Genomic DNA, 9,528 nt, shown 5'->3' on the forward strand with positions numbered 1-9,528 from the left:
AGGAATGCACGACAGGACCAGGATGAAATAGCAAGATGCAAGGTTCGTTTTAGTAAGTATTCTTTATTAAATAAAACCCAACCAAAAGGAAACTAGTAAAAAAGGTATTACATTTGGCATTTTACATGTAGAATGTAGAAAATAAGACCTAAGAGCGGGACTGACACAGCAAATCAAATGCATGAACAGAACTCTCTATCAAAGAGTAAAGAGGAGGAGTTAATGAATTAAGTGACTTCTAGTTATCATAGCGCTGTGATTTTTGCCATCATATTTTGCTCTTCCTTTTCAGATGGTTTTATTTCCCTTTCTGCTCTGTGAATGACTCACAGAAGGGAGAATCTGGCTCACTGTTTCAAATGAAATTGACTTCACAATGTTGTCATGTAAGTAAGCAAACATGCCACTTTATAGAGCAGGATAAATGTATCTTTTTGCAAATAGTTCCGCTTTTGTTCTCATATCTAAAATTACTTTTAAATGTTTAAAGTAATTGATTTTTTTGAGAAAATACTCCTGATTAAAGAGGGGCAAGGTCTTCAGTGCAAAAGTATCATTGTACTTCTACAGTTCTTGCCACAGAGGATGCTGAAACACTTTAATGAGATTTAAAAAAAAAAAAGTAAATCAGATTTTAGATTCCAAAAAAGGAGAGAATACTTAAATTTACAAAATGAAGAGGAATTGTTACATCAGCAAGTCCAGGTGGAATTCAGCCAGAAGCCCTGAAGAAGTTTAAAAAGTAAGTAGCTGATTTTCTTATGTGGGCAACAGTTGCTATATCATAAAATAGAAGCGTAAGGGTGAAACCCTATTAAATGAACCCAAACAAACCTTCTGACGTGAGTAGATAACTGGGTAAAGTAGTAAGTTAAATTAAAAAAAGAAAAAAAAATTTTCAGTAGTATATGAAATTATTTGTTTGGGTTTTTTTTTTTTTTTTTTAAAGATGAAAACCTGCCCCTTTATCTGCTAGAATTATGGTAAAAGGTGATAGCACAATCTGATGGAATTGATCTTTATTTGTGTGTTCACAAAGCCTGAAGTTCCCCGAGAAGCTGCTACCATAAAAATAAAGCATGCAGTAAGGTGGACTGTGAAGCACTGGAAATTAGATAAGATGGGGGAAGAACAGGAATAAATGCTAAATATAAAAAATGATGGAGATGATAAATTATACAGAGCTCTATTGGGACCACTGATTAACACTTACCAAATAAATTGGAGAAAAGAATACATGTTCCAGTATCAAAAGGAGGTGGAAATGGTGCTACTTAGATTATGCAGGACTTAAAACTTTGTGGAAATGCAGTGGACCATAGCAAAACTTAAGACATGGCTGATGTTTACAGATACAGCAAAGTAGGTACTGGGTGGGATAATACCAGTTTACTCACATGCAGTTAATCAACTGCAGGAGAAATCCTGTGGCTAGTGCAGGAAAACTTTTGTTCAGTGGGTATCGGAAGTCACAGTGCCACCAAAACGTTCGGAAAGAGGTGGTATGGAATGCTGGTGTGGTTTAACCTCAGTCGGCAACTGAGCACCACGCAGCCGCTCGCTCACTTCCCCCCCTCCCCCGCCGGTGGGATGGGGAAGAGAACTGGAAGAGCACAAGTGAGAAAAACGCGTGGGCTGAGATAAAGACAGTTTAATAATTGAAATAAAATAATAACAATAATGTAATAATAATACACAAAGCAAGTGATGCACAGTGCAGTTGCTCACCACCCGCCGACTGATGCCCAGCCAGTCCCCGAGCAGCGGCCCCCCCTGGGCAGCTTCCCCCAGTTTATGTACTGAGCATGACGTCACATGGTATGGAATGTCCCTTTGGCCAGTTTGGCTGTGCCCCCTCCCAGCTTCTTGTGCATCTCCAGCCTTCTCAGTCGGTAGAGCATGGGAAGCTGAAAAGTCCTTGACTAGTGTAAGCATTACCTAGCAACAACTAAAACATCCGTGCCTATCAACTCTGTTCTTGTCCTAAATCCAAAACACAGCACTGTACCAGCTACTAGGAAGGAAATTAACTCTATCCCTGCTGAAACCAGGACAAACGCTTAACAAAATACCCTAACACTGATCAGAGTTTTATCAACACTCTGAATTACTGTGTTCATCCTTGTCTCTCCCATATCAAAAAAAGATAGGTCAGGTAAAAGATAAGTGGATAATGAGTGGTCAAGAGAGAATGAAGTATGTTTGGGATTCTTTATTTCAGAAGTTGGTATGTATAAACCAGAGATACATAACAGGTAGTGTAATTTTTGCAAGGATACAGACAACACGATGAAAATTAAAGGCAACACCTTTAAAATTGATAACAGAAAATGCTTTTTATGACATGCACAACTGCAAACTCCAATCCTCAAGATATTATTGAAGCCAGGGGCTTAGCAGGATTAAAAAAATGAATTGGATATATATATATGAGAACATACACAGTTACATTAGATCAGATGAAACAGTTTATTTTGAAAGAATGTAAAACCTCATGGTTCACAGCTTTGTGCCACAAGCAGCATGCTAGAGTTTGAAAGATATTTCTGTTGGTGCCTTGACAGTAAATAGCGGGAGTATATTTAGATTTCTTTTTATCATAACTTCTAGAACTTCATTCTGCAAAACCTGGAGGTAGGCAGCAGCAGCAACAGCAGCAGCAGAGTATTGGTTGCAGAATTAAACTGAAAGGTAGTTCTGAACTGGGGTGGTGACGTTCAGATTCTTTTTTTCCACTATGGTGAAACGTATCACCAAAATAATATGAATAGTGAAATACTTACATTTCAAGCTTGCAAGATGCTGGATGATTTCACTCAGTTCTCATAAGCTTCCCGTGACACAGTTTTTCAAGAAAAATTCTTGACTAATCTAGCAGAATGTATGATTTCCTATTCCTGAGATCTGATGATTTTACAAGAGGAGTTGTTCCAGTTTTCTGTAGATAATGTTTTCTAATTTTCCCTTACTATTCTTCACTTGGTCTTAAGAAATGAAGGTAGTTCAGTATGTCAGTGGCTTCGTATATTTACACCTCAGGTTTCTGGTGGGGGAAGAGCTGTGGGACTGCAAAGGAAGCTGCTGGAATAGCCAGAGCTACTAGTCTGTGAACTCTTCAGAGCACTGCATTATGTTCACTTGCCTTGACACTTTTTAAACAAATGGTGTAGGTGAATTGCCATATAAATACTTTTGCATTTTGGTTCATAATTTTCATTTAATCTAAAAGTTAATTTTACACAGCATAAATTCCAATCACCCACTGCAGTTGGTGTTGCCAGAAGTGTGCTGGCATCTTGACATGGGTCCATTACAGATACTTTTGTAGAAAAACATCATTTGCTAGAGCAGGCTTGGTAGGAATACACATTTTGTTTTGATGAAATTGTTACATCAATTGTACCTCCTGACTGTTTTTAGCAAACTTCAAATCAAGTGAAGAATTTTTAGTCTCCAGTATTAAGTTGCTGCCTTTACATTTTTCCAGTCATAGCTTTTCTCACCCCAGAGCCTTTAGACTTCCTTTCCACAGGGCTACGATATAAACAAGTGCCGCGGTTCTTAGAGTTTTTATGTAAATACTGATTGTGGCTTTACTTGTTAAGATAGTTTTTTGCCAAGTTGATACGGTGTCAATCTCAAAGGTTAATGATCTGTGTATCTCTGTATTTTTTTTTTCTCCCCAGCAATAATACAGATCATTTCAGAGCTAGCTCTTCTTTGAGCACCTAGATAACTATATCTATCTGTTTGTTCCCACGGTTGTTTCCAGCTTGGGTAAAACGTTTGCATTCTATCATGAAGTACCTTATTTAGAAACTTACTGTTGGGGGGAAAAAAGCATTCTGCCTATAAATGCCAGAGTTTTTAATTTCTTAAGCCCAGAGAGCCTGCCCATCTGAGTATGACAAAGTATGTGCTAGCTTGACACTGGTTTCAGATTTATCACCTGCTTCAGTATCCATGTAGGCTCAGGAGAGGTAAGAACACAGCAAAACTGAGGCAAGCGTGAAGGTTTCTGTTGTATCTCCCAAAGTTTTCGGCTGATGGCAACTGGTTGATTTTTAGGACTGTAAATAGATGCTTCATGGGTACTAGGATATCTATAACCGCTACAAGTACCTTGTGTGCATGCTAACATGTCTAATGGAGCCTGGTGTTCATTGGTGCTTGTTATGACTGTTGCTATGTTCTTGCTATAAAGACAGCACTGATACTTTATTACCTCAGAAGCTTAGTTCTATATGGCCTGTATTCTTTGTCCTTCAATTTCACATTGCTTTGTGTTTTCCTGCTCTCTGGCAGCAAACAAGGAAGGCAGAAAACCAGGAATCTTACGAAAGACCCACTCTGCTGAGGAAGGAGCAAGGAACATGGAGATAAATTAATTTGACTGCTTCAGTAGTTCTTTGGCCTGTCAGAAATTTGTTTAAAATGGGGTAGACCTGAGGACTGTGGGCCAAGCACGATAGAGGTGACCTGCTGACTAATTTTTTGGGTACTCTGTCCTATTATCATTATGTAAGTGACCACTGAAAGCTGGTCACCATTTGAATGAACACTTGGCAGCATGTCTGCACAACCAATTTGTATCAGTTTTTTGAAGTGAGCTAGTGGGCCAAAGCACCTTTTGTTGAGCTGCCTATGTTTCCACGGAGAGTTGTGGCAGGATGCTGCTGCAGGGTATCATGCTGGCTGGTGTGTATTTGTGTCTTTGCAACATGTTGGTCCAATGACTCAGTAACTTGTAGGCTACCCCATGGTATGCCATCAGTAGTGCAGACAGTTTTTATATTTAGATGAATCTTGAGAAGCTCTCTCCTTTGTTGCTGTTTCTCTCATCATGTGACCGTGTTGATCATAGAATAGTTTGGGTTGGAAGGAACCTCTAAAGGTCATCTAGTCCACCCCCCCTGCCGTGGGCAGGGACATCTTCAATTACATCAGGTTGCTCAGAGCCCCGTCCAACCTGACCTTGAAGGTTTCCAGGGATGGGGCATCCACCACCTCTCTGGGCAACCTGTGCCAGTGCTTCACCACCCTCAGCATAAAAAATGTCTGCCTTAGATCTAGTCTAAATCTACCCCCCTTTAGTTTAAAGCCATTCCCCCTTGTCCTGTCGCAACAGGCCCTGCTAAAAAGTTTGCCGCCATCTTTTTTATAAGCCCCCTTTAAGTACTGATAGGCTGCAATAAGGTCTCCCCAAAGCCTTCTCTTCTCCAGGCTGAACAACCCCAACTCTCTCAGCCTTTCTTCATAGGAGAGGTGTTCCATCCCCCTGATCATTTTCGTGGCCCTCTTCTGGACCCACTCCAACAGGTCTGTGTCTCATGCTGAGGGTTCCAGGTCATCTGTTTTTGTAAGCCATAACAGCTCACCTTTTGACAATGCCCATCTTCTAGAAAGGTGGGCAAGACTCACCTTGAAGCCTGACAAAGATGCAAAGGTAGAATTGCTGCTGGAGACACTGGACGATGTCTATGACAAAGAACAGATAGCAATTATTTATGGAACTGTCCACGTGGGTAAGATCATCTATAGTTCCTCCTTTGGTATGTGTTTGAAACCACCTTCTCTGTTGCTATGAGAAGGCTCTCAGCCCAAGCTATGAATTAGTGTATTTACATCATACTTATAATTTGGAAGCAGGGCTTTTGGGTGAAGACCTCTATAGGGAACTGCTCCCTGAGTTTCTAAAAGAGCACAACACCTTCCAAGTACCAGTACATGTGAGGGAGAGGGTGCCCAAGAGGCTTGCTTCTAGTGCTTAGTGGCCGATGACTTTGGAGTAGGAAAGTCTACTACAAGGAAGATGAACAAAAAAATCTGCCTTCTCCTGGCAAAATCCATAAGGTCCTGTGGAATCTCACCCAGCGTTGAGTCCTCAATTTCTAGTACTGTGGGCACATGTGACTACATCAACAAGAAGAGTTTACTATGCCTTTTACATGAGGCTTCATGGATTTCCACAGATGTAGTGACTGGCATCACTGGCCCAGGCTGGGACACCCCTCTCCCCCACCATCTTCTGCACATGTAGATTTTGAGAGCAGGAGAGACTGGTACTCCCTTTTCTCCAGGTAAATGAATATCCAAGGAGAGTAGATCCCTAAGTGCACTCTGGGCGGTGGTGCCAACAGCCTGTGGCATAGGGTCATGAGAGCCTATGCAGACAAGCATATGTGGTGTAAAGGGTCCATTTATCCACCATACTGTACACTGGTGAATCTGAGGGCTATGTAGCCTCTGAAAGCAAAAAAAACCAAGTTTGAGTAAAGAGAGGGTGTAGAGAGCTAGGAGGAGGAAGAGATGGCGAGACTTAGAAACATCCACAAACATACAGGCTTCCTTAAGGTAACCCAGGAGACTTGCAAGGACAAGGGAGGGTCTGTAGCACCAGTGCCAGCACAGTGGGGAGAGGGGAGAACTTGGTGCTTTACAATGACTGATGGCTGATGGCATTCTCCGAAGGCAAAAAGCCAGATCATAAAGTAATACATGTTGGAAGGGACCTAAGGAGGTCTCTAGTCCAACCTCCTGCTCAAAGCTGGGTCAATTATGAAATCAGATCAGGTTGCTTAGGGCTTCATCCATTCAGGTCTTGAAAACCTCCAAGGATGGGGACTGCACAACCTCTCTGGGCACCATGTTCCCTGACTTTCCTCCATGTGAAAAAGTTTCTTCTTTTAGCAAGTCTGAACCTCTTTTGCTTCAGCTCATGCCTGTTGTCTCTTGTCCTCCAACCAGCCACTGCCAAGGTACTTGGCTTGGTCTTCTTGCTAACCTCCCTTTAGGTGCTTGAAGGCTCCTGTTAGGTCCCCTCCAAAACCATCTCATCTCAGCTGAACAAGCCCTGTTCCCACAACCTCTTCTCAAAGGGCAAGTGCTCCATCCTGAATTTGCTCCACTTCATCAATTTCTTCGCTGGGGGTGGGACAAAGCTGGACACAGTACTGCAGGTCCACGCAGCTCCCAATGCACAGTCAGTCCCTAGCAGCCAAGGATGTCAGTGCCCAGAAATAGAAAGTGTCAGGAACCAAAGATTATATAGGAGGAGGTGTTAATTTGTAAGATCGGAGGAGGAACAAGAATGAGGATAGTGAATTGGTATGCTTAAAACTCCAGATGTCTGTATATAAATGCAGTAAGTACGGGAATATACAGAAAGATTCTTAAGTGTATGATCAAAATTATGACTCCATTGGCATAACAGAAACATGGTTCTACTTATTTCTTTATTTACAGGGCTTGAACATTAACATATACAGAACTTTTCTCAGGAAGGACAACAAATTGAAGAGAGAAGATACTTTGTCAGTGAATAAGGCAGTATGTCTTCTCTGAGGTACGGAAGATCGACCAGTTGAGAATCCGTGGCAATAATAAATGGAAAGAGAGCAAATGCTGTCATTGTGGTGAAAGTTTGCTATAGACTCTAAATTAGATCTGCCTGAATTGTAACTGTGTAAACACCTTTTGGGAAGGAGATGCAGCAGAATACAGGCAGTTTCCTAGGAGAATTTTGATACAGAAGGCATGAAGAAAGCAGACAAATGGAAAAGGTCTTCTGTGTTCATTCTCACCAGTGAAGAGGAATCACTTCTCAATGCAAGGCTTAAAGGCAGCTCGAGTAAGAGAGCATGAGGTGGTAAGAGTTTACTCTTAGAAAAAGAAGGGAAGAGAGGAGCAAATAATGTTTTGAACAGCAGAACCAATGTTGCCTGTTTTTGCATAGTAATATCAAGAACAAGTTTAATTGGATTCTCTGATGCCTAATGACTTGAGCTGTAACAGCCTTTGCTGAACTGAGGTATTTATCAAATCTCTTTTCTTTCCTAGTTGGGTTGTTTTGTGACCCTTGTAGGAATGTAATATCTTGAAAGATCTCTCTGAGTTGAGTGAAATTTGTCAAATTTGGTTGAAATTTGTCCAGGAGTTCACTTTTCCTCAGGAAGCCTAACAAGCAGCAAACTTCCACAAAGAAGATGTCTGTAATCTCAGAGAATGAAGAGGAAACATGTCATGGGGGAAAAAAGTCTAAAGAAAAGGAGTTCAGGAGAGCTGGCAAGTCCTTAAAGAAATTATACTATGGGTAGAAGTACAAATTATCCCAATGTGGAGGATCAAGAGCTCATCGGTGCCTTCAAACAAAAGAGGAAGTGCACAGAAAGCTCTCATTGTTAGGATTAAGCTTAAAAGAATAGTAGAACACATTGAAACAAAATCAAAGCAAGCCACAAAATTAAATATAACTATTCAGAGATACTGGTAGAAAAAGAAGAGGTGGTCCATTACTTCACAGAGAACAAAAGCTGTAGACAGAGTTGCTGAGGAGTATTCAAGCTTAGGACATTACTCCTAGACTTAGGTAGGAATAATCAGGTACACACATACCTGATGAGGAATAGTTCAATAGGTACATCCAACTTTACTACAGTTACAGCAAATTATTAGATTGCTACCCCTATTTTAGGATCAAGGAACTAGTAAAATAACAGCAATAATAACGATACAGCCCAGATTTGTTATCTTAGTGCCCATATCAGACCAATTTATGGCAGGAGAAAAGACAGTGGGCGCATTAGAGGTAGGCTCTTGGTGGGGATAATTATCCCCAAATGACTACTGGCAAGAGGTGAGTATGGAGAGATGATGGTGGGTGGATCTCGGAGGGGAATAACATGTATCGATCGTATTTATCAAATACAGTGAGCTGACCACAAGATCTATAATAGTATATTGGCTCATGATAGTACAAAACATATATTAGCTCTAACATAGATTACACCTTTACTTTTAATCCCTACCACCGCTGAGGGAGCAATGAACTTCCAGCAAAGGATCTGACAGGGAGTGAGTAAATAAATGGTCTTGCAGAGAACCTGCCAGCTGCCACATCCCATGGAAATGGATGCTGGGAAACCAGTAGGTGAAAAACTCATTTTGAACATCAGTCGCTGCTGCTATTCAGTTGTACTATTACTCCTTTTTAACTTAAGAAAACATGCTTTAATTTTAAACTTTGCCTACACAAATCCGTGATGTTATGATTCAGAGGGTCCTGTACTCCTGAGTGATTTTCAACCTTATTAAGCATCAGTGCAAGTTTCCCAATTGGTGCTTGAGAACCTGTGGCTTTCAGGAAGGTGAGAATCCAAGCTCTCTACTAAATAGGCTGTTCTTCAACCCACAGAAGATGGGGGGTGCTTTTTCTCTTTTTGATAGTGAGAACCTAACAAGGCTCAGGTTATCCTGCCGCCATCTTCAGCTGTGCTGGAGATGTCCTGGCTGGAGCTGCAGACAGTGCCTGTGCTAGGGAAGGAGGCTGTATCACCATCACAAAAGGAGTTCCCATTCCCCAGACACCCTTGCTTGAGCAGGGAGGAAGAGGAGGTGTTCTTCCTCTTTCTCTGGAGGAAAAAGCAGGTCAGCTGAGGAGCTGGGTGCCAAGCACAGGGGGAACTGCACTTCCTAGGGTGGGGAGCACAGGGGTGGCACAGCAGAGTCCCTGCAAGACACAGTGCTCAG

The sequence above is a fragment of the Pygoscelis adeliae genome, unplaced genomic scaffold, assembly GCF_000699105.1.
Source record: "Pygoscelis adeliae isolate BGI_AS28 unplaced genomic scaffold, ASM69910v1 Scaffold108, whole genome shotgun sequence".
Classification (NCBI taxonomy): domain Eukaryota; kingdom Metazoa; phylum Chordata; class Aves; order Sphenisciformes; family Spheniscidae; genus Pygoscelis; species Pygoscelis adeliae.